Source organism: Palaemon carinicauda, chromosome 21, assembly GCF_036898095.1.
Source record: "Palaemon carinicauda isolate YSFRI2023 chromosome 21, ASM3689809v2, whole genome shotgun sequence".
NCBI classification, from domain to species: domain Eukaryota; kingdom Metazoa; phylum Arthropoda; class Malacostraca; order Decapoda; family Palaemonidae; genus Palaemon; species Palaemon carinicauda.
This window is the reverse complement of record NC_090745.1, coordinates 5,578,818-5,591,317: the sequence shown is the minus strand read 5'-3', so window position 1 is coordinate 5,591,317 and position 12,500 is coordinate 5,578,818. Positions and strand designations below refer to the sequence as shown.

The following is a 12,500-nucleotide window of genomic DNA, read 5'->3' as shown; positions in this document are numbered from 1 at the left end:
ATGCTACTTTACTGAATAACAGTTGTAAAATGTAACAGATTCAAGCAATTCTCCCAGTTGCAATCACTACAATTTCATAAAAAAAAAAATCAATTATATTCTGATAAGAGACACGGTTCCTTTTCTACACACATCAAACTATCAATTTCAACTATTTTAAATGGAGTGGTGCGGTATGTGAAACTGTTTGGGCTCCTCTATCGAGATGGACAGTCTCAAGGTTTTACTTATATCCTGGTACATGAACTGAACGTGAACTTGAATTAGCACATTAATCCCCGGTACTATCACCATAACGCCAAGATATAGTTCTAACTTCTCTGAGCTAGGTGTCAAGCAAGTGACCAATCACTGCTGTAGAATAGTAGTTTAAATTTGACAATTTACAAGGACACCAAAAATTAATGGATGTCATTCTCAACTGTTCATTAGATATCAAACACCAGACTGTGAACTATATAGCTCTCAAAAGCAACATTAATGTGTGGTATGGAAAAATGGTAAAATAAACAGAATGAAACATGGTATGCGTCATTACTCATCAAATGCATAAAAAAACGTAATTCTAATCGGAAATTCTCCCTCAAAATATACTGTTCTCAGTCAAATTTAAGTAAAATACAGGTTACCGTAATTTTTACCCTACTTTGTCATTATCTTTTACGAGTTGATGACCGTAACATCGCTCCTTTACGTCAATATATAGTTCTAAAACGGTAAATGCCTGGCATCATTTATTCTAGGTTTTTTACAGTTTTTTTTTTTACGGCAAATTCTCAGTAGTGAAGGCACCAGTAATTTACTGTACCTATGTTAGAACTATCTGAAGATTACTGTGTACGACAACTGCAACAAATTTATATAATAGGAGTGAGTAACAAATACTGCATTAGGAAATAAAACATACTATCAAAAGTCATACAAGAATCACGCCCCATCAATCAGGACTACCACTTCTTTCTCACATCAGCAACACTTATCAAATAACATCATCCATTTCTCAGAATTTACAGCACATTTTGTTAAAAGTTACTTTTGGGAGCTATAGACATGATTTCCCCTATCAGGGCATATCATCATAAAGCATTGGCCAGGGTCAACCTAGGTACAGTGGAGTTTGTAATATACCAAGCTAGATTTGATTACTACCACCAGTGGGCTAAAAATCTAACGTTCTACACTGCCATTGTCATTAAGTCTATTAACACTGCCAGCTGATTATTTTCACCCAAGATACCTTAGGATGTCTTCCTGATAATCCTAATGACACACAGCTATTTATCAGTGGAAATCTGGTAATCATCATTTCAAGATTATACTTTCTTATATTAGCTTTTTAAGACTTGTCATACAAGCCCCGGTATGAGGATATCATATCGCCATAGACAACATTGATAAATGATGATGATCATATTGATAGCAATACTGATGTTGAAAATTATATAATCACATTTGAGCAGAAAAAATCATCTCTTAAATTTCAATAACCATAAACTCAATATCCAGATCCGATATTCAATTAAAAGTTAATACAAAAATTGATTAATTTTTGAAGATTTTTCTTTTTATTTCTACGTGTTATCCCTCAATCTTAGGCAAAATTAATCCCTCAATCTCATGTAAAATTAGATGGCTACATTTTTAAAGCCTATATCTTGAGTAGCTAAATATGTGCTCTGTAGGTTCAATGTCGTAGAAAGTTATAGCAAAGAGTATGACTTTGTTAACAAATACTACATCACGCTGTGAAAATGTACATTACAGTTGTCAAGAAAATTTTACTCTTTTGATTAAGCATGGCTGAAAGAGAGAGAGAGAGAGAGAGAGAGAGAGAGAGAGAGAGAGAGAGAGAGAGAGAGAGAGAGAGAGAGAGAGAGAGAGTAGCGCTTTCCCACCGACCATCGAAGACGACTGTCAAATCACTATTGCAATTTGCAACCATGAATCACGTTCTCGTGTGGCCGTGATCGTATAGTGGTTAGTACATTGCGTTGTGGCCGCAATAACCCAGGTTCGAATCCTGGTCACGGCAAAGGAACGGTAGGTTTTGCAATACCTAGACACTATAAACGAGAGAAATGCGACTGCTGAATGTACAGCCGGCCACAAAAGTTAGGGTATTTTACAGTGAATAATAATTTCGGTGAATATCCGTTTTTTAAGGTTTCTGTACAGTTGTGTTGAAAACAAAGAATAGTTTTTATCCTTAGCAAAGTGAATAACATGAATATTGCTGTCAAAATAAAGTTTTGTTAGTGTAAATCTTTTATATATTTCATTCTATAGTCAACTCTTTTTAGTGAGGCAAATATGCACCAACTCACAGGCGTGCCCTTTTAGCTCGGAAAAGTTTCCTTATCTCTGATTGGTTGGAAATATCTTGTCCAACCAATCAGCAATCAGTTAACTTTTCCGAGCTAAAAGGGCACCCTTGCGCGTTGGTGTAAATCTGCCTCACTAAAAAGAATTGACTATAGAGTATCTTGTAAACTGCATAAGCAATTAAGACACTTCATTATTAAATAATCCATAAAGGCTAAAAGTGTCTGGTTTCAGTTCTAGTTCCATCAGAATAGATGCTCACCAGAAAGTCAGCCGGGCAAGCCCAACGCCCCACTGTGGTGCCCTACCACAGCAATGGGCTCCCCAGTAAAAAGCTTAAACTCACGGTCCCGGTCAGGGATCAATCTGCTGCCATGCGAATGCTAGGCAAACACGTTACCACTGTACCTGGTAGTTTGATGAATAATATCTGTAAGCTGTAACTGATTCAAGCAACTCTCAGTTGCAATCTCTACAATTTCAAAAAATACCAAATCAATTCTTAAAGTGACCCGTTTCCTTTTCTACACTGACATCTGATTTGGACTTGACAGATTTTCTTCTAGCAGTAATTCAGTTTTAAATGGAATGAAGAGCCAGGCGAAACAGTTTTGGCTTCTCTAACGAACTAGCTCATCTCCCACCAGGTTTCTCTTTTACCTAATGAACCGAACGTGGAGATAATTTTCACACAATCGCTCGTAATAACAACAGAACTGCGATAAAAAACACCTTTGCAATTAAAATAATTCTAATGATATTCTTATTTCTCTATGCAAGGTCTCAAGGAACTAATGAATCACTGTTGTAGAATATCAGGTGAATTTGACATTATACGAGGAAAGCTAAACTTAATGGATGACAAAGAGCCTTATTGCCTTATTCTATAGTTTGGGTTCCCCCAGGTCCCTCAGTGTGAGGCACCTCGTATATCCACCAGAGAGTTGCTAATGCATCTTCCGGTGTATTTTGCATCTTCCAGTCTTGTATGGTCTGGGATGCATCTTAGAGAGAGAGAGAGAGAGAGAGAGAGAGAGAGAGAGAATGTTGGGAAGCACTTCGTAAACAGAGGGAACCTAGCGCTTTCCCACCGACCATCGAAGACTGTCAAATGACTATTGCAATTTGCAACTTCTACTTTCGTTCACTTGTGGCCGTGATCGTATAGTGGTTAGTACATTGCGTTGTGGCCGCAATAACCCAGGTTCGAATCCTGGTCACGGCAAAGGAATGGTAGATTTTACATTGCCTAGACACTTGAACGAGAGAAATACGACTGCTGAATGTACAGCCGGTCACGAAAGTTAGGGTATTTTACTATGAATAATAATTTCGGTGAATATCCGTTTTTTAAGGTTTCTTTACAATTATGTTGAAAACGAAGAATTGTTTACATCCTTAGCAAAGGGAATAACATGGATATTGCTGCCAAAATCAAGTTTTGTTAGTGTAAATCTTGATATATTTCCATTCTATAGTCAATTCTTTTTAGTGAGGCAGATATGCACCAAGTCATAGGGATGCCCTTTTAGCTCGGTAAAGTTTCCTGATCGCTGATTGGTTAGAAATATCTTGTCCAACCAATCAGCGAGCAGGAAACTTTTCCGAGCTAAAAGGGCACCCTTGCGAGTCGGTGCAAATCTGCCTCACTAAAAAGAATTGACTATAGTGTATCTTTTGAACTGCATAAGCAATCAAGACACTTCATTATCAAATAATCCACACTGGTAGTTTGCTGAAAAACAGCTGTAAAATGTAATATATTCATGCAACTCGCCCAGTTGCAATCTCTAACATTTCAAATTCTTACAGTGACTTTTTCTTTACAGCTTTTCTTCTGGCAGTAAATTTCTTGCTTGAGGGTACACTCGGGTACACTATTCTATCTTATTTCTCTTCCTCTTGTTTCGTGAAATTTTTTATATAGTTTATATAGGAACTATTTATTTTAATGTTGTTACTTTTAAAATATTCTATTTTTCCTCGTTTCCTATCCTCAGTGGGCTATTTTCTCTGTTGGTGTCCCTGGCCTTGTAGCATCCTGCTTATCCAACTAGGGTTGTAGCTTAGCAAGTAATTATAATAATAATAATAATAATAATAATAATAATAATAATAATAATAATAATAAATAATAATAATAATAATAAATAATAATAATAATAATAATCTTCTAATCGTCATTATAAGATTTCTTAGGCGTAGCCTGATTGGCTAATATAAGACTAATCGAACAAACCCAATCAAGAAGATATATTTTCACTATAATTATTATTGATAAATTATAATAGTGGTAGCAATAGTGATGATGATGATTATAATACTTTAGCATTTAAGAGAATATTTGATACTTCATAAATTTCATCAGCCATATTATTATTATTATTATTATTATTATTATTACTAGCCAAGCTACAACCCTAGTTGGAAAAGCAAGATGCTATAAGCCCAAGGACTCCAATAGGGAAAAATAGCCCAGTGAGGAAAGGAAATAAATAAATGATGAGAATAAGTTAACAATAAATCATTCTAAAAACAGTAACAAAGTCAAACCAGATATGTCTTATATAAACTATCAACAACGTCAAAAACAGATATGTCATATATAAACTATAAAAAGACTCATGTCAGCCTGGTCAACATAAAAACATTTGCTCCAACTTTGAACTTTTGAAGTTCTACCGATTCAACTACCCGATTAGGAAGATCATTCCACAACTTGGTAACAGCTGAAATAAGACTTCTAGAATACTGTGTAGTATTGGGCCTCATGATGGAGAAGGCCTGGCTATTAGAATGAACTGCCTGCCTAGTATTACGAATAGGATAAAATTGTCAAATATCAGGTGAATTTGACAATATACGAGGAAAGAAAAACTTAATGGATAACAGAGAGCTTCATTGCCCTCTAGGTTTGGGTTCCCCCAGGTCCCTCAGTGTGAGACACCTCTTATATCCACCAGTGAGTTTCTAATACATCTTCCGGTGTATTTTGCATCTTCCAGTCTTGGATGGTCTAGGATGCATCTGGAGAGAGAGAGAGAGAGAGAGAGAGAGAGAGAGAGAGAGAGAGAGAGAGAGAGAGAGAGAGAGAGAGAGAGAGAGAGAGAATGTTGGGAAGCACCTCGTAAACAGAGGGAACCTAGCGCTTTCCCACCGACCATCGAAGAAGACTGTCAAATGACTATTGCAATATGCAACCTATGATTTCGTTCACCTGTGGCCGTGATCGTATAGTGGTTAGTACATTGCGTTGTGGCCGCAATAACCCAGGTTCGAATCCTGGTCACGGCATAGGAACGGTAGATTTTACAATACCCTAAATGAGAGAAATGCAAATTATATTAATGTTATGGTATTTTACTGTGAATAATAATTTCGGCGAAGAGCAGTATTTTAAGGTCTCTGTACAGTTATGTTGAAAACGAAGAATTGTTTTTATCCTTAGCAAAGGGAATAACATGGATATTGCTGCCAAAATCAAGTGTTGTTAGTGTAAATTTTTATACATTTCATTCTATAGTCATTTCTTTTTAGTGAGGCAGATATGCACCAAGTCACAGGGGTGCCCTTTTAGCTCGGAAAAGTTTCCTGATCGCTGATTGGTTAGAAATATCTTGTCCAACCAATCAGCGAGCAGAAAACTTTTCCGAGCTAAAAGGGCACCCTTGCGAGTCGGTGCAAATCTGCCTCACTAAAAGGAATTGATTATAGAGTATCTTGCGAACTGCATAAGCAATCAAGACACTTCATTATCAAATAATCCACACTGGTAGTTTGCTGAAAAACAGCTGTAAAATGTTGTATATTCATGCAACTCACCCAGTTGCAATCTCTAACATTTCAAATTCTTACAGTGACTAGTCTCCTTTACAGCTTTTCTTCTGGCAGTAAAATTCTTGCTCAAGGGTACACTCGGGCACAATATTCTATCTTATTTCTCTTCCTCTTGTTTCGTTAATATTTTTATATTTTATATAGGAACTATTTATTTCAATGTTACTTTTAAATTATTCTATTTTTCCTTGTTTCCTATCCTCAGTGGGCTATTTTCCCCTGTTGGTGTCCCTGGGCTCATAGCAACCTGTTTTTCCAACTAGGGTTGTAGCTTAGCAAGTAATAATAACAATAATGATAATACTTACTTACTTTGATGGCTGCTTTTCCGGTCCCATACAGCAGGGAAACCCAACTCTCTACAGGACCGCCACTGTCGTTTTATCTTGTTCATTCAGAGTATTCAACATTTCATATCACGTATTGTTCATTTACTGTTACATTGTCACTGTCAAAAGACTCATGAAATAAGAAAGTTTTCAGTTTCCTCTTGAAAGCCTTAATGTCTTCAATCATTCCAATGTTTCGTGGGAGCTTATTATATAGCCTTGGGCCGCATATTCAAAGGCTCTGGAGCCCAAAGTGGACATAAATCTAGGTTCCAACAGTTTGAAGCCATCTGTAACTATTCTCGTATCGACACAATTTGTTGGCTGCGCAATGTGTAGCAATTCTTTTAAGTATTTTGGACGACTGGGTCTGATAACTTGGTGGGTTATTGTACATATTTTAAATTCAATTGTCGCTTTAATCGGCAGCCAGCGTAAATCGATTAGTATAGGGGTGATCCTTTCTCTAGGTGGGACACCTTTTATCAGTCTTGCTCCTCTGTTTATTATGTTTTGTAATTTCTTAAATTGCACTTTTAGTAAATTGTAAATAGAGTTGTAATAGTCAATCCTGGTAATAACAGTTTTTCACAAGTTTCTTTGCAGAATTTTCGTCCAGGTACTTTTTTTATAAACACAATATTTCTTAGATGATAACCAGGAGTTTTTATTACATTATTTATTTGGGCATTTAGAGACAGGTCACAGTCAAGAAATACACTTAGATCTCGAACTTTACAAGATATCGGCACCGAGTCATTATTTATGTTCATTTGATTATCACCTAAGTTTCTCACGCTATTTCTCTTGCCCACCCATGAATTCAGTTTTGTTCTCATTTAATTTTAGTTGTTTAAATGTCATCCCTTCTCTAACACTATCAGGGATTCGGTTTAGAGTTTCAGTAGTGTCATGTATATCATTTATGGAGAAATAAAATTGTTTGTCATCTGCAAATAGTTTAAACTTCACGCCATGCCTTTGTAGCATTTTTGATAGACCAATAGTATAGATGCAGAATAAGATTGGGTCAAGTACACTCCCCTTGGGTACCCCTCTGTTTAAGGGTTCATATGATGAATAAGAGTTTCCAATTTGTACACAGTAATTTCTACCAACCAAGTAGTCTTTTAGGTATTCGAAGGCTTGATCTTCAACGCCGATGGACCGTAGATCATTTAGTAGCAGTTCATGCACCACTGTATCAAAAGCAGCACTGAGATCTAGCAATATTAAAATACAATCATTTCCATCCTTCATTTCTAGCTTATTTACAACAGAGCAGATGGCTGTCTCCGTAGAGTATAGTTTTCTGTAAGCAGATTGGTTGTCAGGCAAAACTTCTATTACTTCTAAGTGACTGACTAGTTGTTCAAGAATTACATATTTAAGTACTTCTGAAACAAAGGATAGATTTGAAATAGGTCTATATGAATTTAATTCCTGGTAGTCCAGTGCATCTTTCAGAACTGGTGTGACTATAGCCATTTTCTCAGATTTAGGAAACTTACATTCATCAATGCTTGCATCTGCTATTCTCATTATTATTTCGGCTATACTAGAAAAGTCTCTCTCTCCAATTACTTCAGATATTGGCATAGGATCGATCGCGCAGTTTGTTTTCTTTGCTCTCTTGATAATTATGATGTCATCTTGTCGTATGTTAAATCGTATTAATTTTGCCTGTGTGCCCGGTGTCTCATTAATCTGATGTAGAGTATTTACAAATGACCTGGATATGTTTTTAATTTTGTTTTTAAAGAATACTAGAAAATTATTTGCTAGTTCCTGGTCACTGTATCCATCGGGAAGCTTCTTTTCTTTTACATTTTCCTTTATACCATTCAATAGACGATGTAACTTATTTGTGTCTGTTGCTGCTTCGAGGATCTTTCTCTTATAGTATTCTCTTTTTTTTCCTTCTTAGTAGGTAGTTATATTGACACGCAGTAGTTTTGTATTCTAACCAAGTACTTTCAGTTTTTAACCTATTCCACTTTCATTCTTTACGACTTTTTTCCCTCTTTTTTTACCAAAGTCTCTCTATCAAACCAAGGAGATTGGTCTTTTACGGTTATAGTCTTTTCCATCGGTGGGAACATGGTATCATATTCACCTTTACTTACGTTATCGTAAGTGGTCATCAGACAGTTGGCACACTAAGCTCCTAACAGACGTTGGCCATCATGATCACAGGGAACGTTGATAGCATCATTTATTTTCTTTGCAACTTCAATAAATACGGTAGGAGAAAAATTTGATTTATGTCTAAAGTTTATTTTCTTTACTAATGCATGTTTCTGTAGAGGTAGACTAAACGTAATAAGTTTGTGTACTGGGGTAATAGTACATTTCTCTTCGACTTTTATATCAGATACAATATTATTCATGTCATCACTTATAACCAAGTCCAGCGTATGCCCAGTTAAAGAAGTAGTGCAGTCGACATTATTCAATAGTCGATATGATTCCAGTAACTCACTAAATGCCAAAGCGTCAGGATTTGATGTCATCCATACAAAAATTGAAGTCTCCTCAGATAACTAATTCGTTTTTCTCCATGATAATCATCTCAATGAGAGCACCGAATTCTTCAAAAAAGTTACTAGTGTTTGTTCTAGGAGGTTTATAGATTGTTACAAAGGATATTCTTCTATTTTTTTGGCGTAAATTTTATTTCTATATATTCAAAGCTTTTTACACTAATTCTTTTCAACGTTCTGAGATTTGAGTAACTTTTATGAATAAAGAGTCCGACACCCCCACCAGACCCACCTTCTCTCGGTATGTGAAAGAGGGCATGTGGGGCGGGGGGCATCATTTCAGTCATCTTTGCCTCGTCCAAGTTATTTAATCACGTTTCAGATAATGCTAGCATATCTAAATATTTCTCGTTTATCAATCCTTGAATTTGAACAGTCATATTACTTACAGATTGTATATTTACATAGCCACAGTTATGACATCCCTAGTAATCATGATCAGTATTTTCCCTAGTCTTTTCAATTCCAAGTCAAAAGCATTGCAGTCTCTAGAATTTACTGTATGGTCACTTGGTCTGTTTAACTTTGTGCAGTTTATACACTTTTGACACTTCCGAATTACATTCCTGATGGAATGTCTCCCTGAAACTTTCCCGTAGACTTTATCTTCATTCTTAGAATGGCAATCTTTTTAAAAATGTTAATCTTCTAATTGTCATTATAAGATTTCTTAGGTGTAGCCTGATTTGCTAATTATAAGACTAATCGAATAACCCCAATCAAGAAGTTATAATTTCACTATAAATATTATTGATAAATAATAGTGGTAGCAATAGTGATGGTGATAATTATATTATTTTAGCATTTAAGCGAATATTTGATACACTTCATAAATTTCATCAGCCATAGTCATAGACTTGACATACAGATCTAATAAAGTATTTTATCATAAATATCTAAATACAGTTATTTACTAAGTTTATTATTTCTATTGATAAATCCCCCAATCTGAGGCAATATTAGATGGCTCCATTTTCAAAGTCTAAATCTTGAATCTCATTAACTGGGTAACTCGGTAGGTTCATAGATAAGAGTGTTTGACTGTTTTAAACAAATACATCACGTTGCTAAAAGATATAATACATTTGTGAAAAAAATAATATGAGAGAGAGAGAGAGAGAGAGAGAGAGAGAGAGAGAGAGAGAGAGAGAGAGAGAGAGAGAGAGAGAGAGAGAGAGAGAGAGAGGGGATCAAATCCCAAAATATAGTTTTTTATCATAAATTTATAGATACTGTGATTCATTCTAAGAGAGAGAGAGAGAGAGAGAGAGAGAGAGAGAGAGAGAGAGAGAGAGAGAGAGAGAGAGAGAGAGAGAGAGAGAGAGAGAGAGAGAGAGAGACTTTTGTAAACAGCGAGAAATATTGTCAAATGACAATGCATTTTGCAATTCCTATTATTATCCTCCGGTGGCCGTGATCGTATAGTGGTTAGTACATTGCGTTGTGGCCGCAATAACCCAGGTTCGAATCCTGGTCACGGCAAAGAGAGGCTACGTTTTAAGCATGCAAAAGAGAGATAGAGAGAGAGAGATAGAGAGATATCGTATAGTGGTTAGTACGAGAGAGAGTGATTGTGTAGTGGTGAGAAAGTGTGTGTGATCGTATAGTGGTTAGTATTAAGAGAGAGAGAGAGAGAGCACCTACGAGAGTTGTGGCTGCAATAACCCAGGTTCGAATCCTGGTCACGGCAAAGGAATGGTACGTTTTACAATACATAGGCACAGTCGTCAACAAAAGTTAGGGTATTATATCTTGGATAATAATATTGGTGAAGAACTTTGTTTAAAGATCGCTGTACAGTTATGTTAAAAATGAAAAATGCCTTTATCCTTATCGAAGGGAGTAGCATGGATATTGCGGCTAAAGTCATGTTTAGTAAAGCGTAAATTTTCATATACATCGTTTTAAAATACCTTGTGAATTGCATAAGCAATCAAGACTCCAAAGGGAAATGGGCAAGTGTGTGTCTGTTAAATTACATTATCTCAAATGTCATGAAGATTTTACCTACTGCTCAATAAGCTGGTCCTTGATTTATCCTGTGGAGTTCCAAACAATTACATTGCACATATGTTTTGCTGTCTAAACTATCAAATAACCCATACTGGCAGCTTTCTGAATACCAGCTGTAATATGCAGTTGATTCAAACAATCACTACAATTTTTTCAAAAATCATCATCATCAACACCACCACCTACGCCTTTTAAAGCAAAGGGTCTGTTAGATTTCGTCAATCGTCTCTATCTTGAGCTTTTAAATCAATGCTTCCTCACTCATCATCTCCTACTTCACACTTCATAGTCCTCGGCCACGTAAGCCTGAGTCTTCTAACTCTTCTAGTGCTTTGTGGAGCCCAGTTGAAAGTTTGGTGCACTACTCTCTCTTAGGGAGTGCAAAGAGTATGCCAAAACCATCTCCATTAAAATTACCAAATACTTATAGTGACCACGTTCCTTTTCTACAGATCTGACAACTAATTTTGACTTTACAGACCAATTACATTACTTTTATTTTGGCAATACGGCAATAATTTTATTTTAAGTCAAATGTTGCGTTATACAAAACGGTTTTGGCCCCTCTAATAAACGTTAAACTTAAACTTGCAAACAATCACCTGCACTAATAATTGAAAGGCGATAAAAACACCTTGACAATGCCAATGATATAGTTCCACTTTCTCTGTGCAAGGTCTCTAGCAAGTAACCAACCACTTCTATAGGATAGCAGGTGACTTTCACGATTTACAAGCAAACCCAAACTTGATGAATGTCATTCTCAACTATTCTCAGGATACAATAGACTGGAATGTGTACTATAGCTCTTAAAAGTAACAAAGTGGTACGCAAATGGTTAAATATCCAGAATGATGAATGCAGCCTGATCACATGTCGTTTCGGTATAGTTGGTATGCATGGTTACTCGTAAGACCTAGTTATTTACTTTAATTATTATAACTAGTCTTACTGTGTTAGAACAAAAGCATCAAATATATCTACATAATAGGAAAAAGGAATCAATATAGCATTAGATAATAAAGTATAATACTATCCAAGGTCATTTAACGCATCCACTCCCCAACAATCAGGTCGATAACATCTATATTACATGTGTCAAAAAACATTATCTGGTTTGTCTGCTATACAGTACATTTTGTTAATGTGACTTTTGGGAGCTATAGTAAATGATTTCCCATATCTGGGGCATATAATCCCAAAAGCATGGGACAGAGAGCCTAATCATAAATATTGTACCGAGACAGCCTTGGTAGAGTGCAATGGCAATATGACAAACTAGAATTGACTTTTACCACCAGTACACCAAAAAGTTTATTTTCTACACTGCTACTCCAATTACATCTATTGACGCTCCCAACTGATTATTTTTACCAGAGGCACCATGAGATGTCCTACTAATGATCCTAATGACATTCAGTGGAGCTTAATTTAAAGCATTGTAAGAAGCAAAGCG

At 36.0% G+C, this 12,500-nt stretch overlaps 1 protein-coding gene and 4 non-coding genes across 6 annotated transcripts in view; 4 read left to right on the top strand and 1 right to left on the bottom strand.

The window, feature by feature from the left end:
- The window catches only part of LOC137615171 (paraneoplastic antigen Ma6E-like), a 426,083-nt gene that overhangs the window by 101,033 nt on the left and 312,550 nt on the right, over positions 1-12,500 (bottom strand). The window lies entirely within an intron of this gene.
- TRNAH-GUG (transfer RNA histidin (anticodon GUG)) lies at positions 1,961-2,032 on the top strand. The gene has a single exon. It is a non-coding gene; the product is annotated as a tRNA-His (tRNA).
- On the top strand, positions 3,476-3,547 carry TRNAH-GUG (transfer RNA histidin (anticodon GUG)). The gene has a single exon. It is a non-coding gene; the product is annotated as a tRNA-His (tRNA).
- TRNAH-GUG (transfer RNA histidin (anticodon GUG)) lies at positions 5,545-5,616 on the top strand. Its single transcript has one exon. It is a non-coding gene; the product is annotated as a tRNA-His (tRNA).
- TRNAH-GUG (transfer RNA histidin (anticodon GUG)) lies at positions 10,442-10,513 on the top strand. Its single transcript has one exon. It is a non-coding gene; the product is annotated as a tRNA-His (tRNA).